The 27,175-nt window shown below is 45.1% G+C and overlaps 1 protein-coding gene and 1 long non-coding RNA gene across 2 annotated transcripts in view; one reads left to right on the top strand and one right to left on the bottom strand.

The window, feature by feature from the left end:
• LOC123364620 (pyroglutamylated RF-amide peptide receptor-like) overlaps nt 1-27,175 on the top strand; it is a 120,366-nt gene that overhangs the window by 22,047 nt on the left and 71,144 nt on the right. The window lies entirely within an intron of this gene.
• On the bottom strand, nt 17,792-20,599 carry LOC123364621. The gene is made up of 3 exons (XR_006577182.1): nt 20,381-20,599; nt 19,769-19,874; nt 17,792-17,923 (listed from the first exon to the last, which is right to left on the bottom strand). It is a non-coding gene; the product is annotated as an uncharacterized LOC123364621 (long non-coding RNA).

The raw sequence follows: 27,175 nt of genomic DNA, 5'->3' as shown, positions 1-27,175 counted from the left end.
TCTCAGCTTAAAGAGCACATGGACAGCTAAGGTAAGTATAAGCAAAGAGCGTTCCCATTCTTCTCCTAGCACAGCACATACACACTCTATTAACCTATCAAGATACACCTAAGCTTTCATCAATGCTTGACTGTTCCTCCAAAGTTTCCCATGCAGGACCTCCTCTATCTTTGTCCCTTTCTCCTTCTGCTTTGGAAAGAGAAACTGTTTTATGCACCCAAGTTGGATCTAATAGGACCTACCTGTTCTGACTGCCGGGATGAATCAGCAGAGTACAGAGCCCTACTGGTTACATTACAGGCCCCACTCAGGCTGAGTCCCATTGCGCTTTGCACTGTATAAACATGTAAGAGGCAGCCCTGTCTCCAAAGAGTTTAGACGTCACGGTGAATTGGCTGAATAGCTCCACAGCTCTCAGGAAGGTCCAGGTATGTAAAAGTCTGTTAGAACAAATTATAGCTGCCCACTGGTAGCAAGTAAAATAATACTGGTCTACAATTTTTGAGAAGTCGTCTGCTTCAGAGATAAAATGTGCTATTTATTATGTATTTTGATGTGCTGAATTCAAATATGACAATTAAAACAACTGATTGGCTACTGTTTCTAAGATATTTAAGTTTTTACATTTGATGTCTATGTATATTGTGTAGATAGTAGAGTTTTAATCATAAATTGTAAACCTAGGTCTTTTCATGTGTTTATGGTTGCTTTACATGATAATATTTCACCTGTCCTGTTTATGTAACACTTTAAAAATCAGCAAAAGGGTTATATAACTAAAATTTATTATGAAACAAAAGGCAAAAAACTATTATGTACATAGTTTAGTCCTATTCAGTGTCTACTTGGCGCTTCTTGGCTTGTCTCTTGTATTCATTACATGGAGCATCTCTTGTCACTGTCCAGCTATAGTCTGCAAGCATTGATGAGCTCCATTTGCCCTGATAGCGTTTCTCCATTGTTGCAATGTCCTGGTGAAATCACTCGCCGTGCTCGTCGCTCACTGCTCCGCAGTTCGGTGGAAAAAAATCTAGATGAGAGTGAAAAAAAATGTATCTTTAGTGACATGTTGCAACCAAGGCTTTTGTATGCCTTGAGGAGGTTTTCCACCAACAACCTGTAGTTGTCTGCCTTGTTGTTTCCGAGAAAATGTATTGCCACTAACTGGAAGGCTTTCCATGCCGTCTTTTCCTTGCCACGCAGTGCATGGTCAAATGCATCATCTCGAAGAAGTTCACGAATCTGAGGACCAACAAAGACACCTTCCTTTATCTTAGCTTCACTTAACCTTGGAAATTTTCCACGGAGGTACTTGAAAGCTGCTTGTGTTTTGTCAATGGCCTTGACAAAAGTTCTTCATCAGAGCCAGCTTGATGTGTAAGGGTGGTGGTAAAATCTTCCTTGATTCAACAAGTGGTGGATGCTGAACACTTTTCCTCCCAGGCTCCAATGACTGTCGGAGTGGCCAATCTTTCTTGATGTAGTGGGAATCTCTTGCACGACTATCCCATTCGCAGAGAAAACAGCAGTACTTTGTGTATCCAGTCTGCAGACCAAGCAAAAGAGCAACAACCTTCAAATCGCCACAAAGCTGCCACTGATGTTGGTCATAGTTTATGCACCTCAAAAGTTGTTTCATGTTGTCATAGATTTCCTTCATATGGGCTGCATGACCAACTGGAATTGATGGCAAAACATTGCCATTATGCAGTAAAACAGCTTTAAGACTCGTCTTCGATGAATCAATGAACAGTCTCCACTCATCTGGATCGTGAACGATGTTGAGGGCTGCCATCACACCATCGATGTTGTTGCAGGCTACAAGATCACCTTCCATGAAGAAGAATGGGACAAGATCCTTTTGTCGGTCACGGAACATGGAAACCCTAACATCACCTGCCAGGAGATTCCACTGCTGTAGTCTGGAGCCCAACAGCTCTGCCTTACTCTTCGGTAGTTCCAAATCCCTGACAAGGTCATTCAGTTCACCTTGTATTATGAGGTGTGGTTCAGAGGAGGAGCATGGGAGAAAATGTGGGTCCTGTGACATTGATGGTTCAGGACCAGAAGTTTCATCCTCTTCCTCGTCTGACTCAAGTGAGAATGATTCTGGTGCATCAGGAACCGGCAGTCCTTCTCCGTGGGGTACTGGGCGTATAGCCGATGGAATGTTTGGATAATGCACAGTCCACTTTTTCTTCTTTGACACACCTTTCCCAACTGGAGGCACCATGCAGAAGTAACAATTGCTGGTATGATCTGTTGGCTCTCTCCAAATCATTGGCACTGCAAAACAGGGCCGCCCAGAGGGGGGGCAAAGGGGGCAATTTGCCCCGGGCCCTGGGCTCTGCAGGGGCCCCCAAGAGAAGAGCGGAGGCTCCCGCCTCCACCCCTCTCCTGGAGCCTCAGCGCATCAAGCGCCGAGTCTCCGCCGGGGCACCTGAGCCCCGCCCCGATCCGAGCCACATGATGAGGGGGCGGGGCCGGGAGCTCCAACAGGGCCTGAGCCCCGCCCCGCTCAGAGCGGCGTGGGGAGGGGGCGGGGCAGCTGCCTCCGCTCGGCGTGGAGCTCACAGCCCCGCCCCCTCACCACGCGGCTCTGAGCGGGACGGAGCTCAGGCCCCGCCGGAGACGCGCTCGGGTAAGAGGCTGGGGCTGGGGCCGGGGGTGGGAAGCGGGACCCGCCGCCGCCGCCGAAGCACAGCCCGGTCTTCGGTGGCGGGGGGCCCGCCGCCGAAGTGCCCCGAAGGCCCGCGGCGGGGACCCCCCCCCACCACCGAATTACCGCCGAAGACCGGGCTGCGCTTCGGCGGCAGGTCCCGCTTCGGCGGCGGGTCCTGCTTCGGCGGTAATTCGGCGGCGGGGGGCTCCCGCCGCGGGTCTTCGGGGCACTTCGGCGGCGGGTCCCGGAACGGAAGGGCCCCCCGCCGCCGAAGACCCCGGGCCCCCGGAATCCTCTGGGCAGCCCTGCTGCAAAAGGCATAGATTTCCTTTTCCTGTTCAACCACTGGCGAAGATTTGTTGCCCAAGTGTTGCAGCATATGTGTGGGGCCCACCTCTTGTCCTGATCTCCAATTTTGCAGCCAAAATAAAGGAGATAGGCTTTCTTAACCATAGTGGTTATACTGCACTTTTGTGATGCAAAAGTCACTTCACCACAAACATAGCAGAAGTTATCTGCACTGTTCACACAAGTACGAGGCATCTCTGCTCACTTTGGCTAAACAGAAATGTGTCCCTTTGCAAAATCAAACACTGACAAATAAGAGAGCACAACACTGTATGATTTCTAGAGCTGATATAGGGCAATTTGTTCATCAGAGTGATGTAAGCTTCGTTATGATTGCATCATCCATGACTTCAAGGAATAACATGATGCAATTCATATCATGTATGACGCGATACCAGCTTCAGATTGCATCATTCATTGTTTTGCCTAAAAAGCAAGTACTGTCCAAATCCAGTCATAGATTTATTCATAGATCCAGTCAAAGATGTATTTTAGTCATTTCTGGTTTAAATTGAGATCCCTTTCCTTTATAACTCACTTATCCTCCGCCATTCCCAAGTCAAGGGTTGTATATACTGACCCAATAGCATAACTTGAAAACTAGAGCCAATCAACAATTTTAAGCATCATTTTCGTTCTTAGTGACCCAGAATTAGTAAAGTTTGATTACATTTATTTCAGAAGCATTTTGGCTGTAGAGCAGTGATCCATTTAGACACATTTTATGCTATGCTCCTTTGACTCACACACACAGTTTTTGAGTTACAACAGAAAGCGAATGTGGCCTGCAACTATGCTGGACTTAATGCAATAATCGCATTAAGCCAGTTAAGCAGCCAAACAATTTTCACTGAACAAAGCCTCCCCATTAAAGGATTGTATCAAAATACTTCTAATTACAGATCCAAAATGCACAGAGCTTGCTTAATTCGTGACAGTGTGTCCTGGGAATGCTGGATGATGCTCGCCACTACAGGACTGACTAGGCCCACTCCCTGTTTGTAAGGCCAGTGATTAGCAGCTCAATGTACAAAGTTATTAATTTTAGACGAGCTCAGTTCCGATGGTTCTCTCACATTAATCTCACAACAGTGTAAGTCTAACCTCTTCAGTGGTACGACGGTAGCAAAGAGAGGCAGGGGCTGTATCTCCAAAGGCTCTGTTTTATTTTAATGTGGACTTTTCTCCAAAGTCTGGGGGTATTTGGAGCAACCTCTAATTGTCATAAAAGCGGCCAGTAGAAATATCCCCCTAGTCAATGAGGGCTAGGCACTTAACCTGTTTTGGCACTTGTGAAATCCCCCTAGGTATCTCTCTGCATCTTTAGGTATCCCACTAAGCATCTCTCTGTATCTTTAGATGCCTAAATACCTTGGTCTATCTGGCCCTACAGCTTTTCTTGACCGTGGATTGCACTCAGTAAATCTAACAGAATTTTTCCACTTCCACCTATTCTGATCCGATACTGTCAGATGTCTCTGGCACATCCTAATGTGACTGTCGCTGGTACGATTGCATAGGGAATCTGTACTGCCGCACATGGTTTAGATCCTTAGCTGGTGTCAATCAGCATAGTTCTATTGACTTCAGTGTGAGTCGTAAGGTTAAAACAGGGCAAGAATTGTCACACAAGTTGGAGGTGTGTTTAATCTGTAACCTCCAGAAAAACAGAAAGAAGTCACTCTCTGCTTCGTTGGCAACCTAGTTCCCCATGGCTGAAGATTAAGCTTGCTTTTTAGCCTGCAGAGTTCAGATCCACTCTCGGCAACCTTGCTGCAGTCTCATTTAAATTTAAATGTAAGGAACGCGGCTCTCCAAAAGAAAAAGAAAAAGTTCCTGTACAGCTTCTAAATGTGCTTGTTCTAGTACTATACAGTTGCCACTTCATTAAAGGCTTTAAAAATGGTTTACAGACGTTTCTTTTTCTCATAAGTGCATTGGTTGCCATTAAAAAAAGAAGCATTATACTTCTGCTGTGGTAGAAATATAGGCTATCCCATACTGCAGTGTTTGCAATGATTCCCACTGCTTGTGTTTCAGGAAAACCATCAGCCTTATGTCAAATACATAAGCTATGGGAAAGAGAGGGTTGCTGAGAAATACCCAGGAGCTCACTGGAAGGATGATCTTGTTGTTAAGGCACTATACTAGGAACTATGGGTTTAATTGCTTATTTAGTTCCATGGTGATATGTGCAAAGTCATGCACAATGGAAAACAATCTCAACTATACGGACAAAATGATGTGGTTTAAATTAGCTGTTACCGCTCAAGAAAAAGATCTTGGATAGTTCTCTGGAAACATCTGCTCAATGTGCAGCAGCAGTCAAAAAAAGCAAACAGAATGTTATGAACCATTAGGAAAGAGAGAGAATACAAAAAAAAAATATCATAATGTCACTATACAAACTTACGGTACGCCCACACCTTGAATACCGCATGTGGTTCTGGTCGCCCCATCTCCAAAAAGATACATTAGAATTGGAAAAACAAAAATGATTAGGGGAATGGAACAGCTTCCATAGGTGGAGAGATTAAAAGACTGGTATTGTTCATCTTGGAAAAGAGAGGACTAAGAGTGGATATGATAGAGATCTATAAAATTGGTGTGGAGAAAATGCATAGGGAAGTGTTATTTACCCCTCCACATAACACACAAACCAGAGGTCACACAATGCACAGTCAAGCTGTGAAACTCGTTGCCAGGGGATGTTGTGAAGGTTAAAAGTATAAATGGTTTTTAAAAAGAATTAGATCAGTTTATGAAGGTTAGGTCTATCAATAGCTATTATCCAAGATGGTCAGGGATGCAACCCCATGCTCCGAGCATCCCTAAACATGTGATTCTCAGAAGCTGGGACTGGACAACAGGGGATGAATCACTTGCACTGTTCTGTTCATTCCCTCTGAAGCATCTGGCACTGGCCACTGTTGAAAGCCAGGATACTGGGCTAGATAGACCATTGGTCTGATCCACTATGGCCATTCTTATGTTCCTGGCTCTGCCACAGACTTCCTATATGACCTTGGGTAATGCACTTAAGCTACCGTGTGCCTCAGTTTCCCCATCTGTAAAATGCAGATGATCACACTTCCGTTCTCCCACTTTTTGTCTATGTAGATTGTAGGCTCTTTAGGGGCAGGGACTGCTTCTTACTGTGTGTATGTACAGCATCTAGCACAGTGATGCTAGTGTAATGAAAATATTAATAATTAACAGTCTGATACCCCCATGCCGCTGCACTATTAAGTTCACTTCTGGTGGTGAGAAGCTAAATCTGTTTCTTTGGCTTCTCTGCCAAGAATTATTGCCAGGTTTGGTTGTGGTCATTTTAACCGCTTGGACCTCTCTCCATTGCAAATTGGATTGAGACCACAGGTCACTAAACAGCTACCCGATAATGGTAAATTCCAGTCACTGCAGACTGGGGCCCTGTACTAGATTGAGATCAGAACTTAGGAATGAAAATTTCTACCTTCCATTGCCAATTCATGGAGCTACCCAGTCTTCCCTGTGATTTATTTAATCACAATTTTTATTTCCACAAGCCAGGAATTTTATGTATATTATATAAATTGAAATGAAAAATACAAGAGAATTTTTACAGGCATTTCAATCATCTGATCCCAGTGCTGACCCAAGCCAAACAGCATGAGAATAGCCAGCTGTTACATCCTTTTGTCTGGGTACAGTCCCAAGAATAATAAACCATTACAAAAAGTTTTCAGAAGAGACTTGGGATTTCAGGTGTCCCATACAAGACACTGTAGAAGGGCTTGTTTTTCAGAAAGTGCTGAGCACCTACCTCTCTGAAAATTAGGTCCCTCAAGGTGGGGACGTGAAAACTGAGGGCACCCCAAGTCGCTAGGCACTTTTCCTTGTACATATTCCAGTAACTTTAGCACTCAAAATAATGTAACCCAATACAGGGGAGTGGAGCTCATAAGGACAGCATAGGATACATAGTGATCTGTGATCATAGGTGGTTGCTAGCCCCAGTTCTGTAATTCATTGAAGAAATGTTAACAAGTTGCATGTGCCCAGATCCCTACTTCTGCCATTGGGATAGCAGCGTTGTCTAGTGGTAAGATGTGAAAGAGAGAAAACTAGGGTTCTAATACCAATTCTGCCACTAACTCATTAAGGGACCTTGGGGAAGTTGCTTATAGACAAACTTTTAAGAAAAGAAAACCAGCTGCTTATCAGTGCTCCATTTTCCTGCGCAACTTTAAGGTGGACACCCAAAAAACCAGGCATCAGAATCGATAGCCACTTCTGATAATGTGCACCTGTCTCTCTCTCTGTCAAATGGGGATGGTCTCTAGTTTCCAGGGCCAGAAGGGTACACTGTGATCACCCAGTCCTGGATAAGACAGGCGATGGAGCTTGCCCCCATTTTGTCACTCATTCAAGGACTTTGGATGAAAGCCATTATAGGTGTGCAAAGTGTGTCACTGAGCTACTAATGGGCACCAGGAAATGCATCATCCCATGACGAAAACCACAACTACTTCCTACTACTGATTACTGTGCCCTACTATTACAGAATGAAGGAAAATACCTTCCCACATGACTCAATTTGTCTTCAAAAAGAGAAACAAGCTGTCCTTTCAAGAACGGGTGTCAGCTTGAGCTGTGTAACATGAAGGCAAACATTCCCAGAGCTTTCCTTCAAATCTTGACATGGTGCCATCAAAGCAATGTGACATCAGCGACTCCAGGCCTCAAGTTGTCACAGAGGCTGACAAGATCATTCTAAATGAGTGACAGACAATGCCTCCCCGCATTGTACCCCAGGTCTGCAATGGGAACATCTGCCCTGTCTGGAGTCATCAATCAAGGTCCCTGCATCCACATGGCACTGATTGTCTATAAGTTCTTTGGGGCATCTCTTTCTCTGTTCAGGGCCTAGTGCAATATGTGACCTGTTCTCAGCAGGTGCCAAGGCACTGTCATCACATATAATTTTGTGTTTCATGTTGACCTTTAAAAATCTGATATGCAAATATTAAATTGCAAATACGGGGCCAGAGTCTGACCTAGCTGCCCTGGTGCAGTGACTCCACTGGAATTAGCCCTGGGTAAGTGGGAATATAGCAAGGCCCACAGATTGTAAATTTTGAACAAGCTTCTCTTGTCCTGTCTTGCCAATGATTTCTTAGTAAGAGAAAAGTGCTAAAGAACTCACTTGGCAAATGCTTTCTGTCTCCATTCCATTGGATGAGTTAAAGATCCAGTCTCCTAGAGGCAATAAATAAATAAATAAATACATATTTTATCACATTTCTAAGCTGTAATCTGCAGATGACTAAAACCTTTGCCACCCATCTCCTTTGATAATAAGCTGTCACAGTGATCTGTCCTACACACAGTTCCAATTTTCTCTTCCAGCCTGACAGGCGCTGACCTAAGTTTTAAACCTGGCTTTGTACTGAAAGTTTGGTTTCCCGTGACAGTTCTCTACATCTGTGATGTTCAGCCTTTCAGAGATGGTTTGTCGCTGCTCTGCTCCACTAACTCTCTCATGGTTGAATGAACTGAATCTGTCCTATCCATTGCTGAAATAAATATTGCCTTGTTTTCCATTTGCTTAAGGGGAATGCATTTAATGCTGCTCAACTGAGGCAGCTAGGTACTGCATGCACACATTGGCTTCATTGGCAGTGCTCCTAATTTCATAAAATCACATAATGTAGGGCTGTAAGGGACCTCAACAAGTCATCAAGTCCAGCCTCCTGTGCTGAGGCAGGGCCAGGTAAACAGAGACCATCCCTGATGGGTGTTGGTCCAACCTGTTCTTAAAAACCTCCACAGATGGGAATTCCACAACCTCCCTTGTTATTACAGTGTGTGATCATTCTCCCATTTACATCAGTGCAAATTTGCGGATGACACCTCAGCTATAGTACTGCATCCAATTTTGGGCTCCACACTTTAGGAAAGGTGGACAAAGTGGAGAGAGTCCAGCTGAGGCCTCACCAGTGCTAAGTAGAGTGGGACGGCTACCTCCTGTGTCTTACTTACAGTACTCCTGTTAATACACCCCAGGATATTAGCCTTTTGCACAACTGCATCACATTGCTGACTTAGATTTAATTTGTGATCCATTATCTACCCTGGATCCTTTTCAGCAGTACTGCCACCTAGCCAGTTATTCTGCATTTTGTAGCTGCGCGTTTGATTTTTCCTTCCTAAGTGTAGTACTTTGCACTTGCCTTTATTGAATTTCATTTGTTGATTTCATGTCAACTCTCCAATTCATCACAGCCGTTTTGAATTCTTATCCTGTCCTCCAAGTCCTTGCAACCCCTCCCAGCTTGATGTCATCTGCAAATTTGCAATGGTGTAAATGTGAGATGGATTACATGTTGTAATACCAAAGTATCTCTAGTACCAGAGGGGTAGCCGTGTTAGTCTGGATCTGTAAAAGCAGCAGAGAGTCCTGTGGCACCTTATAGACTAACAGACATCTATCTCTAATTACTTTCAACCAGTAGATGTGGCTATTTTTAACAGTAACCACTGCATGGGACGTTGTGCCTGTTCTACTTAATGTGTGCATTGCTTTCTCTCTGCATGCGAGTGTGTGACTGGAAAGCATAACTGGGAGTGCAGGGCTGCAAGAACCATTCTCGGTTTATGGGGAGAGAGAGAGACAGGGGATGAAATGCCTCTAATACATATCACAGGGCTATTCACAAGTAACCCAGGGTGTAGTAGAGCAGGAGCCTGGAGCCTGGTACAAGGCCTGAAGCCTGAACCAGAGGCTGTGAACCAAAGTCAGGCCGCATATTAAAGCAGATGCTCACAAGTTCACTGTCCGATGCATGACCTTGGCAAAGGTCCTGCTAGTGTTGCTAAAACACAGGCACTCCTAAGAAGCAACAGACACTGCCTATGTGTGTGAATACACTCAAAAAGATTAGCCCAGGTATATCCTGACCTACCACCAGATAAGAGGGGTTTACAGAAGTGATGAATTGGGACATTTTGCCTGAGACATTTGGAGCAAGGTACAAGGGGAGGTAACAAGCAGATGTCATGAAACACATAAGGTGGTACAGAAGTTGTTTGTCCTATTTTATATCTCGCCTTAACCCTTTGTCCAGCCTAGGGGGCAGGGGAATGTCCCACTGCTGACTGAGCGGAGTCCAATGTCACAGACATACACATGTTAGTGTGCAGCACGTTTAGGGCACTAGGACCATGCTTCATTGACAATAACCCTGGCCGAGCGCCTTCGCCACTGAACCTTGTCTGTGGTCTTTCTGGGTGATACTACCAAGGTGTGCTGAGCCAGCTACCTGCACGGAGCTGGGACAGCACACTGAGGGAATTCATGCACTCCAAAGGACAACATTGCTTCCTCTCATTTACTCTGGTCTAAACCCAGAGTAACGCCACTGCAGTCAACTATGCATGAATTTTCTCCCTGGTACTTAAAACACAATAAAATATGATTCTCTTTCATATCTTTCAGCCGCACCAGACAGCTTATAACCCAGAAAAGAGAACTGAGTTATTATAATCAGCACTAATGTGTTTTCTTTAGCAGAAGTAACCCAAAGATCCATAAAGGAGGATGTTTGAAATACTAAACACAAATCAGAGAAGACAGATTTTTATTAGAAATGGGGGAAAGTCACAAAGGAGATTCAGCAGCCTTGAAAGTTTAAGAATCTGAATCTCTGCATATATGAAAACCAAATGTGCAGAATCATTCTGCGGGGCCTTCAGCACAGATCAGTCATCAGCAGACAGCCGACATAGCTACCAGTGTAAAGAAAAGTTTTAAAGTACAAATCAAGTGCATGAGATGTGTTAAATGAGGCTGGCGAGACAGAATTACTCACTAGAGGATACTAGTGTTCTGCAGCTTAATTAAAAAATGCTTGTAAAGTGCTTGGAGAACTCTCATGGGAAGGAGCCATACAAGTGCCGAGTGTTTACATATTTCCACCCTTTTGCATTTTTTAGGGCCTTGTCTATAGTAGAAAACTTCACCGGCATCAATACATTGATTTAAAAATCAGTTTTGTTTAAACATTACAGGTTGTTTAATGAGATCAGCGCATAGGCTCAGATTTCTAGTACAGGTAAGGTTAAAGGGCTGATCTACACTAGAGTCTTGCAACCTGACCTGAACCCAACTACAAGTGTCGGGTTTGAGTCTGGTCTGAAAACAAACCAGACCTCTCAGGTTTTGGTCAGGTCGTCTCTGATCACCTCTTCCTCTGTCCTCTGACCAGCTCTTCCTGCAGCTGTGAGTTCTACAGAGCGTGTGCTGATGAGTCGCACCTTTCCTATGTGCACTGTGAATTCTCCTCCCTTGTAAATATATATACACACACCTCTACCCTAATAGAACGTTGTCCTCAGGAGCCAAAAAATCTTACCATGTTATAGGTGAAACCACGTTATATTGAACTTGCTTTGATCCGCTGGAGCATGCAGCCCCCCACCCCCACCCCGGAGCACTGCTTTACCATGTTCTATCCAAATTTGTGTTATATCGGGTCGCATTATATCGGGGTAGAGGTGTATGTGATGTAAGAAAATATCCAGTTATTAGAAAACACTGCAAGTGGAACAAAACATTTTGTTCAACTCAAAACAAAACATTTTGTTTCGTTTTCAAGCTTTATCATTTTGGGATTTTTTTTTAAAAAAATAATAAAATTGAAGTACATTTTTTAAACAAAAAAAGTTATCTTGAATTGAAAATGTTCATGTTTAGAATTTTTTCTGAAGGTTTTTTCCCCTGTCTAAAACAATTAGACAAATTTGATACGAATTCACTAAGTATTTTGATCTACTCGAATCTGCATTTTCAGCTACAAAAGTTTTGGTCCAGCTCTACCGAAAAGATTGAGCCCAGGAGCTGTACTTCTTGGGCAAGAGAATAAGGAAACTGAACAGATGACAGCACAGGAATAGCCATTGAAACTGGAGTCAATCAGGATAATACAGTTCATTTAGAAAAGGCCAGCTACATGCTCAGAGCAATGCTGCCGTGATAAATTTGTGGCACGGCCACATCACGGTACGGCTGCCACAATAATCCACTCCGATAATCCACCTGAGCAGTATTGGTGTCAAAAGCAAGCTGCTCTGACACGTCATTACACCAGTGCCAAGGGAATACAGCAGCAGGGCAGTGAAATTGTTTATGATCTCCTGGGTGATTCTATTTGGATGAATTCTACATTAATGCACCATGGGCTTGAAGACATTGTTAATGCTGAGTCAGTCAAATCACTGCAATTAGATGGGGAATAGTAGTGATGGTGACTGAAGTGTACAAACCCCAGTGAGTTTTGTGCAAAGCTGGGCAGTTAACTCTTTATTGGGTTGCTACAGTTTAACATTAGACTCCAGCTGGGCCGGCTTTAGGGCGATTCAGCCGATTCCCTGGAATCAGGCCTCGCGTCCCTAAGGGAGCCCGCAACGTCCCAAAGGAGCTGCCACTGAATTCCCAGCACTGTCGGCGGTGGCAGCTCAATCGTTGCCACTGTCTTTGGCAGCATTTCAGCAGAGGGACCTTCCTCCATGGCAGCGATTGAGCTGCCGCCAAAGACAGCAGCGGGACTTTGGTGGCAGCTCCTTCGAATCGGGCCCCGCGGTGCCTAAAGCCAGCCCTGGACTCCAGCCCCCTGAGACTCATGACTCTAGCAGCAGCGGGGACCTGAAGGTGGTCAGAAATAGCCCCCGGAGAATAGACCCTGTGCAGAACTGGTGTCAAGATTCTACCACTGGCTCTGCTCCCAGCCCCCAGCATAAGGGGTGAGACTAGAGTGCACCACAATACAGTCAGTCTGTTTCTCAGGGGGGCTGGGAAGCAAAGCATAACTTAGAGTAGCCATAAGACTGCTCTAATTTGCACCAGGAGCCAGGCAGGGCGTGGTCCCAGAGTACAGAGAGCACAAAGGTGGTTTAAAGCCACCTTCACCTCAAACCCCCCCCCCATCTCTGCTCCCACGCAGGTGACGAATAAGTGATGCCTTGTCTACACTACGAATGCAGAGTTATCTAACACAGATACAGCTGATGCAGATAGACGGTTTTTCTGTCTTCATAACAACACCCCTTCCCTGAAAGATCTTGGCTGTGCGAAGAGAAGCATTTTACTGTCACCATAACTATGTCTACACTGGAAGTTTTGCTGGCATAGCTGTCAGCTAGGGACCGAGGCGGGTTTTCACACCCCGATTGACATGCTACACTGACAAATCTTTTGTAGCATAGACCTGGCCTGAGAAAGGGCTACCCCACTAAGCAAACACTGTCCAGATAACAGTGGGAGCTGTATTTGTGAACTTCCCCAGCTGTACAAAAGCACTCAGGCCTGGTCTACACTTAAAAATTAGATTGACCTAGCTAGGTCACTCAGAGCTGTGAAAAATTTCTCTCCCTGTGCGATGCAGTTCGCAGTCTAATCCCTGGAATAGACACAGCTAGTTTGATGGAAGAATTCTTCTGTCAACTATCTCGGAGAGGTGGATTAACTATATCAATGGGAAAAACCCCTTCCGTTAACATAGGAAGTGTCTACACGATGGTGCGATAGGGGCCCTGCTGCAGCACCATAGCTGTGCCTCTGTAGTGTAGACATGCCCTCAGTCTCTGCTAAGGACTCCAAGTTTGCAACTGAGCATTTGTGCTCTGAATTACACGGGCTAAGGTCTGACCAGGGGCTATCCGTTAATTCTCTTAAAAGATGACTAGTAACCTCACGCTTGAATAAGGTTTTTAAGGCCCGGCTTGACAAAGCCCTGACTGGGATGATTTAGTTGGAGATTGGTCCTGCTTTGAGCAGGGGGTTGGACTAGATGACCTCCTGAGGTCCCTTCCCCAACCCTGATATTCTATGATTCTGCATGTGATTAATCAAGTATTTTGGTCATTTCTACATTGCTGTGCTATGTAAAATCAAAGAAAGAGTGGGCTCTTTATTTCTTTGCAGTTGTAACAGTCTGAGCTGTCTGTGTCATGTAGATTTTATTTTTAACATAATCTTAATCAGCTGGGAGTCATTTATACTCTAATAACAGGACACATGTTCTATAGCAAATGTGCTTCTAAATTTGCCAGCAATCAGGGTCCAAAATAACCCCCTGGGGAACGTTCAGGTGCAATGATTCCAGTCCAACACAGATGTAAACTTCACAATTATGTCTTTAGTTGCTGGAAACTAAATGTTAGGTGCTGTTAAACATCATCTTTGCTAAGAATGGATTTGCAGTTCCTGGACTCCAGCTGAAATGTAAAACCATGGGTATTGCCATAATGCCTGCATTTCTGGTTAGGCCCAGTAAAGGCTTGAATCTCCTGCGTGCTCAAGCCTGGCACCTTTCATAAGCAATAAAAAAAGGCTTGGAAATATTTACAGGGGAAAAAAAGCGCTATCCAAGGGAGTGAAAGCAAAGTAAAGCCTTAGGGCTGAAATGATATGTTTTGGTTTTGCTGTAGGAAGAATCTGTTCCCGGTCTTTAGAAATGCATTGTGTTCCACTGTGGGCGGGTGCTATAAATGAATAGACTTCAATTTGTTCTACTGCAAAATCATTGTACCTCTGTGGGTAAAATGGTCCCCTCAGTTGGGACTATAATGGCATCACTGTAATCTGCCCCATGTTATTTATTTTTACTTCGTACATTACTGAAGGGTTTCAGAGAGTCGGCAAATTGCAACCTCCAAATAGCACGCATGTGCCCTCCAGCTTCTCTTCCCTCCTCTGGGATTATTGCCAAATAGCATAATGGTTAGAATTCCACAACTGCCAATAGGTGGCTGTTGCTAATGTTTCGCAGAATTTGGAGGATTCATAACTTGAGCTGGAGGAGATGACAGAACATTAGAATTCCCTGGTTTGTTTTCCTCTCACACAGAGCGTTGATGCTTGCCAGAGAACAGCATGTTTTCCTGCCTGGTAAATGGCTGTGTTTGTTTTCTCCCATGTCAGTCAGCCCCATCTCTATGCCATTTTTCAATTAATTTGGTTTTAACTCCGCGAAGACGCGAGGGGAGAAGAGACATCTCATGAAAGCACTGAAGTGTCTGATTCTAAATTCTAGGGTGTCAAAGCAAGCATTCAGAATGTGATCATTTTGAGAGAGACAAAGTGGGTGAGCTAATATCTTTTATTGGAACAGCTGCTGGGACCAATACAGCTACAACAACGCTGCAAACAGCATTTTGAGTCTTTTCTGTGGTCTGCTTTAAAGATCACTCAGAAGGCTTTTTTAACCTGCAAAGACCAGAAATCAGGGCTCCGTGTTTCCCCTGAAACAGGTAACAAGAAGATGAACTGCTCTGCCGTGGGAGGGGTTGATTCCCACTCGTGCTCAGGGTATGTCTACACTGCAGTCACGGATGTGACTGCAGCTTGTGTAAACATCTCTGAGCTAGCTAGACCAAAGCGAGGATGGGTCTTGAAGCAGTGACGTCACAGCAGCATGGGCTCCAGCACAGATGTAGAAGTCTGCCTGCAACCTTGGGTAATTACTTGAGTGACTAACCTGCATTGCAACCCATACTAGCTAGATTAAAGCTAGGTCAGGTATGTCTACATGAAGTGCAATGGTGAAGGCACTACAGACAAAACACATTAAAGACAGTAAAAGAACATACCCACATCCTAATAAGCTGACTAGAGATCACCACCCCCACCCGCATCTGCACAAAGGCAGTGGCTGGTATCATTTCCCTCAACCTTTTGCTTAGGATTGGGCCATCCCTTTGGCCAGAAGGTCCTGTCCATTTGCTGGCTCAGAACAAAGGCCAGCCATCATTTTAAAATCAGACTATGTGTCCAAAAGTCCTTTCTTCATCTGCTGGTCTCTGGAGAATCCAGTTTGGATCAGTACATGGGAGCCTCTTTGGAGGAGTTACAACCTGAGTGAATTTATCTAATCACCACTCACTGTTTTTAGCTCTTGCCCACAATGATACATAAACTTAATGCCCTCAGATCTCCCAAAGATATTGCAGGAAGTTGCCATGTCTGTCACAGATATCCTTTACAGGCTCTGAAGAAGAAGAAATTACTGCAGTACTTTCCACATGTACATCTGCGCTCTAATCCTTCCAAAGTACACTCCAGTCTGCACAGTAATTTGAAGGTTGAGAGTCACCTGAACAAGGGCTCTCTTGTTCACTGTAGAAACCTTATCATTTGACAGCGAACAACAGCTGCCCCTTTATGAATGAGCACTGGTTAATATAAAGGCTGACAGTGTTTCCCCAACATTGATTTCCTCTGTCAAATATACCTAGCAAGGCCTGTAGAATAGGAAGGCTGTTTAAGAAGACACTGCTTGTAACAGCATGGGAGTGATCTAACATTTTAAAGGATTAAAACAACGTTTAATTCGGTGGTGCAGATTCAGACCTGGTATAAGCACACGCATCTGTATTGAATTACAACAACATTTGGCCCACGGTCTTTGGCCTGGTCGATAGTTATACCAGTATAAGATTTGCCTATTGCAATTAGGGGGTGATTTTTTTAAACCAAAATAGTTATAACTGTATAACCAGAGTTACACTGGTATGAAGGGGCTTATTCTGTGTCCTGTATGGAGTTGAACACTGTTTTAGCTATACCAGTATAGTTCAAGCAGTCAGGGCCGCCCAGAGGATTCAGGGGGCCTGGAGCAAAGCAATTTCAGGGGCCCCTTCCATAAAAAGTTGCAATACTATATTCTCATGGGGGCCCCTGAGAGGCCCAGGACCTGGGGCAAATTGCCCCACTTACCGCCCCCCCGGGGCAGCCCTGAAAGCAGTACAACTTTTGAGTGTAGACAAGGCCTTTGGCCCACTGTTTTCAGAGCACAGGCATACACTTATTCATACCACTCTTCTGTGGCATCATATTGGAGGGGATGGCCTACAGGACTAGGCATTAGGTTAGGGCAGGGGTAGTCAATAGGCGGCCCACAGTCCAAATCTGGACCGCCAGAGGCTTTTCAGTGGACTGCAGGATGTGCCCGGACTCAGAGCTTCAGCCTGGTGGGAAGCAAGCCGGGACCGACCCCTCCCCCCCCCCACCCACCCAGTGGGAATGAAACCCCAAGGATGTGCCTCCCATGGGGCTTCAGCCATAATGGGACATGGGGCTTCAACCCCACAGAGACTCGCACCAGGATGCAGGGCTTCAGCCTTGGGGAGACTGGGGGGGGGTGTCTTCAGTCCTAGTGCACCTCCCATGGCGCATCCTGCAGTTTGGATTTGGACCATGGGCTGCCCATTGATTCCTCCTGCATATACGACTATAAACATGAATTACAAGATTTGTGAGAGCACGTGGGGGGGTGGGGGGAGGTAGGGTCAGGGAATTATTTTTCAAGTGATGTATTGGGGGAAAAACAACAAACGTACCGGGGGAGTTTTGGTGGGGGGAGGGGAAGAGGATTTGGTTTTTGGAGCACTGATGCAGAATACATGGATTTTAAATTAAAGACAGAGTAATGAAAATCTTCATTAGAAACACCACAGCCAAAATAATTAAAATGTCAATATCACCATCAAGATATGTTTGCTGGAACTGAGCAAAACTCAAAATTTTCATCCCACAGGTCATTGTAATGTTGCAATATTTGTTTTCATCCCAAATCAGGACAAAAAGTTGACATTTCCAAAACAGTCATGGAATGGAGACAGGACAGTGGTTTTATGGCTCATTACAATCCTTTGCAACATACCCTTAGTTGTCTATGTCGGTCCCTTAATACACAACAATCGGAGCCCCCATTTGCCCACTTCATTTCAGAGTGATCACCTCCCGTCTGTGTTACCTGTTCAGCTCAACAATCTGCCCCAATTAGTATGTAGTCAAATGTTCTGCTTCCTTGCCCAGATCTGAAGAGCTCTGTGTAGCTTGAAACCGTGGACCTTCCACCATGAGAAGTTGGTCTAGAAAAATATATTACTTCACCTACCTTGCCTCTCTCAATTTTACCTTCTTTCAAATGATATTAACCATCTGGAATTAGAGTGTTCAACTTTTTGTCATGCTTGGGTGCAATCCATCCATGTGCAAAGGGTCAATGCTAGGTCTATGTGCTACTTAAATCTACCTGGATTAGGCCCTAATTGTTTCAGATATTTCCCGCCTAATAAAATAGAACAAAGTCCATAAACTGCTTGAAAAAGGCATTGAAACAGAAGTTGAATCTGCCTGATCTGCTCTTCCTATGCTTTGTTCTTTTCTTGGCATGAAGTTCACAGCTCACACTACTGGCACAGCCTCAGTTTTGTTTCTGAGCCATTATTAAATTAAAAAGGGAACGGCTTCCAACAAAAACTCCCACATTCTCTCCGAGCAGTATTATTGTTTTGAGCATATTAGGAACCATAGCTGCTGTTAGCAACACTTTGCTTCTTATTCAAAGTGTTGCTAATTATTTCTACCTATTAATATCATATTGTGTACATTACTGTCATCTTAGTGCTAAAGCACTCTGGGGAGTGGGGAAGGGGGAACCAGCCATTAGCTAATAGCTATGCAGTTTCACTGTAATATTTCTCTCATTTTTTTATTGAATAATGTAACATGCTCCAGTAATAGCACAGAGCTCTGTTATTTGTGTTACAAAACCAAACAAAAATAAGCTTGCTGAAATTCACTCCAGTGTAATGCGATGGGGCTTCTAGGGTGCCTAGATTGCATGCTGGCTCCCTTGTACAGGGGTGAATTTCATTCATGCTAATGCCTGCGAAAGGTTCCAGACTGAGAGGTCTGCTGACTAAAGACTTTTGTTTATGCACAGAGTGGATGCAGCGTAAGCCTCTCCTTAAATTCTGGACTATTTACTAAGGAGCAAAGGGCATTTCAATTTCATTAGAATTAGAATTCTAAATGACCTTGACAAATTGGAGAGCTGCTCTGAATTCATCGAAATGAAATTCAAGACAGACAAGCGCAGAGTACTTCACTTAGGAAGGAAAAATGAAATGCACAACTATAAAATGGGGAATAACTGGCTAGGTGGCAGTACTGCTGAAAAGAATCTGGTGGTTATAGTGGATCACAAATTGAATCTGAGTCAACATTGTGATGCAGCTGTGAAAAACCCAGGCCCACCCTCTACTCTGGGATCCAGCCCAGGAACCCTAATTTTCAACATGCCAGCTAATGGCTGGTTCCCCCTTCCCCACCCCCGAGAGTGCTTTAGCACTCAGATGACAGTAATGTACACAATATGATATTAATAGGTAGAGATAATTAGCAACACTTTGAATAAGAAGCAAAACCTAATTAACAGGAGTGCTGTATGTGAAACACAGGAAAGAATTGTCCCACTCTACTTGCACTGGTGAGGTTTCAGCTACGGTATTGGGTCCAATTTCTGAGCATCACACTTTAAGATTTGGACAAATTGGAGAGAGTCCAAAGAGCAACAAAACCAACAAAAGTTTTAGAAACTCTGATCTGTGAGGAAAGGTTAAAAACAAACTTGAAAGATGCCTGAGAGGGGGCCTGAATGAGAGGGAACCTGATAAGTCTTCCAATATGTTAAGGGCTGTTATAAAGAGGACTGTGATCAATTGCTTTCCATGTCCACTGAAGGTCGGTCAAGAAGCAATGGGCTTCGTCTGCAGCAAGGGTGATTGAGGTTAGAAATTTTTCCCTAATATCTAAACTGTAAGGAGAGATAGACACTGGACCAGGCTTCCAAGGGAGGTGGGGGAATCCCCATCATCGGAGGTTTTAAGAACAGGTTGGACAAACACTTGTCAGGAATTGTCTAGATTTACCTGGTTCTGCCTCAGCGCAGGGAGCTGGACTTGATGACCTCTTGAGGGCTCTTCCAGCCTGACATGTCTACGACACCTCATTCAGTTCTCAGCACCTTTCTTGAGGCTGCCAACATGAATGGTGGGAAGATGGGGACCAATTATCATCTAGACAGAAACTGCCAACTCCTTTCACACAGGACACTGAATAGCCATTTGGTAACTCTCTGTCACTAATCATCTCAGGTTGATTCAGCCCAGCAGCCTAGAGGCGAACAGCACTGTGCGTTACCAACAATCCCCCGAGCCACCCAGTCCCCCTGTGCAGCACTGGTGTAAAAAGAAAACTGAAACTTGAGCCTAACCTTGCATTACGCTGCACCAAACCCAAATGCACCTAACTGCTTCCTACACATAAATGTGAATACAGGCATTGACTGGCAATACATGTTGGAGGCCCAGGCTGAAATTAATCAAAGCTACCAAAGGGCTGTGGCTGTCCAATTTTCAGTGGGAAATGAGTGCCCAACCCCCGCAGAGGCAGCTTTGAAAATCCCACCCAAGTTTTTTAAAAGCTAATCTCCCCTTTTGCACCAACAAATTGAAAATACAATGATCAGCAACACCACTCACCTGTTGTGTTCTTTTCTGTTAATGCTGCTGTGCTGAAGCGACTGCATATCACGCTAACCGACATTGCCTCATTGTTTCCTTATACTCCCCTGTCTGCCTGCATCCACCTGTTGTCTCTTCTCTTATACTTCAGCTGTAAGCTCTTTGTGGCGAGACCATCTTTCTGTTTGTACAGAGGCTAGCACAAGGGGCTCCTGGTCCATGACTGAGGATCATAGGCATTACTATAATACAAATAAAGGTTATTATGCCACCTTCATTGCTGTAATAGCCGAGCTCCTTCTAGTAGGTCATGAAGTGCCATGACTAAAACCTGCATGTTCATCTTTCATGTTATGTTGACTGAACACAGTGAGCCAAAAGCACCCCTGACCTAACCTGGCATATTCCAAACACTGGACAATGGGGAGAGATTTCCTATTGTAGAACCAATGAAGTCCCTTCCAACCCTAATAATCTAAGTCCCATGCTTAGCCACAAACATGGATATTAGGGAGTTCTCAGAAGCCACCACCAATGTCTAAAAGGCTTCACTTTAGCTTAAAGTTATTTTCTTGGGATAAGGCACTAGTATAGGTCACTTTATAATTAGGCGAAAATTTTCAACATGCCTCCTTAGCTATACCTTCAGTATTTGGAAGTGCATCCCCAACCGTGCCCTCCTTTCCCCCCCCCCCTTTTTTTTTTCCTTTTTGCATGCAACAATGTTGTACTTGCCCATTTTGCAGATTGTGGCAGAGCTCTGACCTTGCTCCCATGGGTCCTGCGCTTCTAGGCGGTTTATGCCAGCCTCAGTGGCTCACTATGACCCTCCACGTAGCCCTTCTCTCTCTAGGGCCAGGGTTACAGTCTACTGAGCCCTTTTCATCATAGGCCAGCAAGGAGGTTGGTGAGAGAACTCCCACAGTCTCTGTTATCCCTGGGGGCTTATTTCAGAACAGTTTAGCCTCCTGTCCTGACAGGGGCCTGACTTCCCCTCCCAGGAGCTGTTCCTGTAGTGGTGGGTTGGGGGAAACCCAGGCCCACCCTCTACTCTGGGATCCAGCCCAGGAACCCTAATGGTAGCAGCTGTTGGCAACCAACCTTTCACTGCCAGAGTTGCTATATTTCCCTGGGCCACTTCCCCACAGCTCTCCTGCGTCTCCCTTCTTCACCCTTACCTTAGGGCTTGAGGGTATCTTCATTAACCAGCCCTTCAGCCACACTTCCTGTCCTCTGGCTAACTGGAGTGAGCCCTTTTTATAGTATCAGCGGGGCCTTAATTAGAGTCAGGTGGTGACATTAACTTAATGGCCTCACCTGACTCTTTGCAGGTGAATTAGAGTCAGGTGTTCTCATTAGCCTGGAGCAGCCCCTGCTCTGGTCAGTCAGGGAACAGAAAACTGTTAATCCAGTGGCCAGTATATCTGCCTTCTGCTATTCTGCTGTACCCAACTGGCCTGGGTCTATCACAAGGTGTAATTAAAGCAGCCTGCTGAAAATCCAGCCTGTAAAGTTATGGGACCTGATCCTGCAAGCTCTCACTGATTCAAGAAAGCTTTACTCAAAATACTGCTGTGAACACTCACATGTACTCACATAAGAATAAGCTTACAGGACTGATGGAACACTGCATTCTTTTGAAGCTAGTTTCCTTCTCTTCTTGCATCTGAAGAAGTGGGTATTCACCCACGAAAGCTCATGCTGCAAAACGTCTGTTAGTCTATAAGGTGCCACAGGATTCTTTGTTGCTTCTCTTCTTGGTTTCAAAGCTGCCCCAGTTTCAGACAGCACAGCCCGAGACAGACTCTGAAACACCAGTTCCTTTGGTCAGCAACAGCAACAGAAAAGCAAATGTGTTGCTGCTAATTAACAGAGGGATTGGCACAGATTCATGCCTTTTCTTCAGTCTGTCCTATTGAAGATCTACATGCTAATGAGTATTAGCTAAGCATGTTAGAATTCATTCAGACCCTGATCTTTTCATTTTCTGCTTTATTTCTGAGGCAAATAGGAAAGAACACAAACTGCCATTACATAAATACACAGAGGCTGATGCTCACCTGATATAAATCAGCAGAGCTCTGTTGAAGTCCATGGAGCTACCCTGATTTACACTGGCTGAGGATCTGGCCTTTAGAGCACACACTGACAAGTGAGGCAGAGGTATGACTAAATGTGTGTGTCTCTCCTGAGATTTCTAAAACATCTCTTTATGTCTAGTAGAGCTCTGGGGCTTAAAATTCTTTACAGTCTATTTGTGGCAAATTGGCTCTTGTGATGATGGTCTTTGGTGTCTGCATGGTACTTGATGCATTCAAAGCTAGACTGGACAAAACACTACCCAAAACACAATCAGAAATAACCCGGCATTGACTCTTGTATCTCTAGTCTCTATGGGCTCAATCCTGCTCACACTGAAGTCAGTGGGATCTTTGCTCCTTGGGGCATCAGCCTATATGCTTCTGTAATCTGCCTGCCATTGTAAGCATGGTCCAGAAGTGTCATTGGTGCTGTAGGATTTAAGGTTATAGTAGATCACCTGCGTGACTTTCCTCTTTGTAGAAGTCTTTCCACCACAGCAAGAATGTCACTCACAACATTACTTCTAGCACCTTAGAGACTAACAAATTTACTCCTGTTCTGTTTGCGGATACAGATTAACACGGCTGCTACTCTGAAAGCACTCACAACATTGACTCTCTCCTCTGCCTGGACAACCCCTTCTCCCCCAAAAAGAAAGCAATTAATTAAAAACAAAAACCTTTAGCAACCAAACAAATCAACTAACCAAAAAAAAAAAAAGTAAAGAAACAAGCCAAAAAAGAAATACTCCAAAGCAGAGGTTTTTATCCTAAAAAGGGAGACGTGCCAGAGATTCCACTCAGGTCTTCACTAGTGTTATTGATTTTAAGGTGCTCAGATGGATGGCAGTATAAACCTCTAAGACAGGTAGAACAGCTGTTCCATTTACATCACTCATGGGAAACTTTGGACCAGCAAATAACCCACAAAAATTTATGGGGTTTTTTGTTTTTATTTTTTTGTGAGTCAGGGTGGCCAAGTGGACAGAGTGCTCTATTGGGATACAAGAAACCTGGGTTTTGTTCTATGTTAATATAATTCCTTTTCAATTAATAACACAGCATCCATGCAGCATTTGAAATGTTCAAAATGCTTTACAAATATTAACCCACCAATCCCTCTGTGAGGTAGGCATTAGCCCAAATTTTCAGATGGGAAACTGAGGCAGAGAGCAGTGAAGAGACTGGCCCACAGACAAACAGTGCCAGAGCTGGGAAGAGAATCCAAATGTTTTGATTCTCATTCCCGTACTTAATCTGGTAGGCCATTTGGGCCTCTCAAAATACAAATATGTAGCTGCTAGATGTGTTCTGGCTAAAGTATGTCCAGGGTGGCGGCTCCAGGCCCCAGCACGCCAAGCGCGTGCTTGGGGCAGCATGCCGCAGGAGGTCCACCGGAGCCGCGGGACCAGCGACCGGCAGAGCGCCCCCCGGGGCGTGCTGCCGTGCTTGAGGCGGCAAAATCGCTAGAGCCGCCCCTGAGTATGTCCCCAAAGCATCTAACTTCTGTAAATCTCTCTGTAGTTCCTTTTTCTAAACCACCATGGCAGGAAGACTTGTATGTCAGCACTTGCTTTTCAGCTGATTTAAACCTGCCAACAAAGTTTTGTTAGGCTGAGTGAAGTTTCTTATCACACATGGAAGTTTCTTATCAGTAACTACAGAACTTCAAACAAATGCAAGGAAATAATTTCAATTCCTGGACTCAAGCAAACTTTCCTCACTCTTCCTTGCTTTAAGCAGATTTCTGATTTCTTCAGTCATCTGCCATTCCTGACCAAGCAGGAGTCTGGGATGATCTGTCAGATTTCAACTCAGTGTGATCAGGGCCGGTGCAAGGATGTTTCGCGCCCTAGGCGAAACTTCCACCTTGCGCCCTCCCCCCCACCGTGCCCCAGCCCTGAGGCGTCCCCGCCCCCCTCCCGCAGCAGCTCCCCCCTCCGCCCTGAGGCGCCCCCCCTGCGGCAGCTCCCCATCCCCCACCTCCGCCCTGAGGCACCCCCCCACCCCAGCTCACCCCTGCTCCGTGCACGAGCACCCCGAGCACACCGTCGCTGCTTCACTTCTCCCACCTCCCAGGCTTGCGGCGCCTAAGCTGATTGGAGAAGTGAAGCAGCTCACTTCTCCCGCCTCAGCATGCTCGGGGAGGAGGCGGGGCAGGTGTCAGCTGGGGCGGGGAGTTCCCCTGCCTGCCGCACCCCCCCCCCCCTTACTTGCTGCAGGCGGCCCTTCCTGCCCTCCCCTGCCCCAGCTCCCTCCGCCTAAATGCCGGCAGCGACCGGGGTGGCTGAAGATCTGACCACCGCGGTCGCTGCCGAAGAAAATGGTGCCTCCCAAATCCTAGCACCCTAGGCGACCGCCTAGGTCGCCTAAATGGTTGCACTGGCCCTGAGTGTGATACCCAAAAATGCACCTTGATTGAAGTGTTCACTCTGAATAACTGTAAGAGCTTTCCCTGAGATCCTTGGAAGTATCACAGTACTTGCTCTGTAATTGACCTAGTTTCTAAAAGTCTTATGAACCCACCACGGATTCTTTTTCTCACTGTGATAACAGTGAGAGGGCAAACTAGAGCAATCATTACTTCAAAGCATTTCCAAAACGTTCTCAAGGTTTCATGGAATATGATTAAACTTTTAAGGCTACTGGAGAAAAAAACAAAAAGGCCAAGATGACCAGAAATGGATGCCTAGTCCATATGGCTCCTGATTTTCAAAACAGCTGAGCACTGTGGAGCTCCCATTTACATAGGAGCCTCAAGTTAAGCAGCCCACAAAAGTGTCTTGACCTAAGTGTATTCAGAGTAATTCATATGGTGGTAAGCTTTGAGGACCTAATCTTGCCCCTAGATGTGTTAACACATGTCACCCATATGCTTGTTTCATGTACCTCCAAGTTCCAGACAGGTTGCCACGGTGCTGGTGGATGGTTGCATATAGGTTATGTCACAGGGGGTGCTGACATTACTGAGGAAAACATCAAGGGCCTGAAGTGCTGAGCTCCTAATTAGAGGATTCATCCCTGATTATGTATCTCAGATACTGCTACAACTCTCATCCCCACATGGAGACCTGCACAGTGTTCAGTGCATTTATCTTCAAAACCCCAGTGGGAGGTAGGAGAGTGCTATTATCCTCATTTTACAGAAGGGGACCAGAGACATTAAAGCCAAGAGTTTCAAAAGTCATTAATGATTTTGGGTGCTCAGATTTGGGCACCCAACTTGAGACACCTGAAAGGGGCCTGATCTTAAGAAAGTCCTGGCTTTGTATAAAATGCATCAATTGCCCCTGGCCAGGTAGGCGGTAAGAATGACTCTATAGCACGGTGGTTGGGGAGAAAGACAAAAACCTGTTTTCAAATGCCTACTCCAGAGCAGGGATTCAAACCTGGGTCTCCCCCAGCCTTGCTGAGTGCCCCAACTGGTGGAGTATTAGGGTGAATGGTAACTAAATCGCTATTGAATGATTTGTTGCAACATTTCAGATTTTTTTTCCTTTTCCGGTTTGGACCAAAACAATTTGCCCAAGCTGACATGAATTCGCAAAATGTTTTGGTCAACCCAAATCTGCATTTTTAGGTGGTTGGTTTTTTTAAAGTTGTAATTGAAAAATGTCACTCAGCTCTACCTATGGGGCTTAATCCTGCTCCACTGAAGGCAAATGGGGAGTTTTGTTGCTGGCTTCAATGGCAGAAAGATTTAGCATGCAGGAAGGTCTCATGGCTACCACATTTCTTCCCTTCCCTTCCCCTCCCCTCCCCTTCCACTCTGCACAGCCTTGCTTGGAAATGACAAAGGAAAATATTTATTTTTTGGTGCTGCTTCTTCAACTGACGCCTTAGAGCTCAGAAGGCCCTTTGGCAGAATAACAGGGGGGAAACCATACAAGTGAATATACCGCATTGTGTGCTGCTTTGTGGAAGCATAGAACCAATGGACGATAAAGATAAGCAGCACCGTGATCTGCAAATCAGTATTTAGGGGGAAATAAGCAGCAGCCTAGTGCAGGGGAGATAACAGGCTTGGCACACAACCCTCCAACTGGACAAAAATCTGTGATGTACTTGAAGATACAGTACCTGTTTGGGATGCAACGGGAGGGGTTAAATATTAGGTCACCCCCAGCCCCCTCCGAAATTAATCATAGAATATCAGGGTTGGAAAGGACCTCAGGAGGTCATCTAGTCCAACCCCCTGGCAAAGCAGGACCAACACCAACTAAATCATCCCAGCCAGGGCTTTGTCAAGCTGGGCCTTAAAAACCTCTTAGGAAGGAGATTCCACCACCTCCCTAGGTAATCCATTCCAGCATTCATGAGCTGTTCTGTGATACAGCTTTTGTTCTAAATTGCTAGGGATAGAATCTTTGGTGAGAAGTGATTTAGGGGCCTTATAACCAGAGGAAACAACTATTTTTATTTCTTTAGATTTGAAAGAAAGAAAGAAAGAAAGAAAGATGCTTATACCAGAATTCTAAGCACCCTGACACTAATTTAAATCTAGAGCATAATACAGCTTTAAAAAACAAGCATTCATTCAAATAGGAATAAATAACTCAGCCAGCCAACTAGTTACAAAATAATTCCTTTTCATCCCCTCCCTCCCTCATTCCAGGAACACACCCTCAGTGCGCCTTCAGACTCCTGCCAAAGAAATGGCTTTTGCATCATGTTTGGAAGGTCATCAGGTTCAGGTTATTTCAGGCCCAATTGGGGTGGAACTAGCTTCAGA

The sequence above is a fragment of the Mauremys mutica genome, chromosome 2 (assembly GCF_020497125.1).
Source record: "Mauremys mutica isolate MM-2020 ecotype Southern chromosome 2, ASM2049712v1, whole genome shotgun sequence".
Classification (NCBI taxonomy): Eukaryota; Metazoa; Chordata; order Testudines; family Geoemydidae; genus Mauremys; species Mauremys mutica.
Note: the sequence above shows the minus strand (reverse complement) of the source record. Positions and strands in the feature narration are given on the sequence as shown.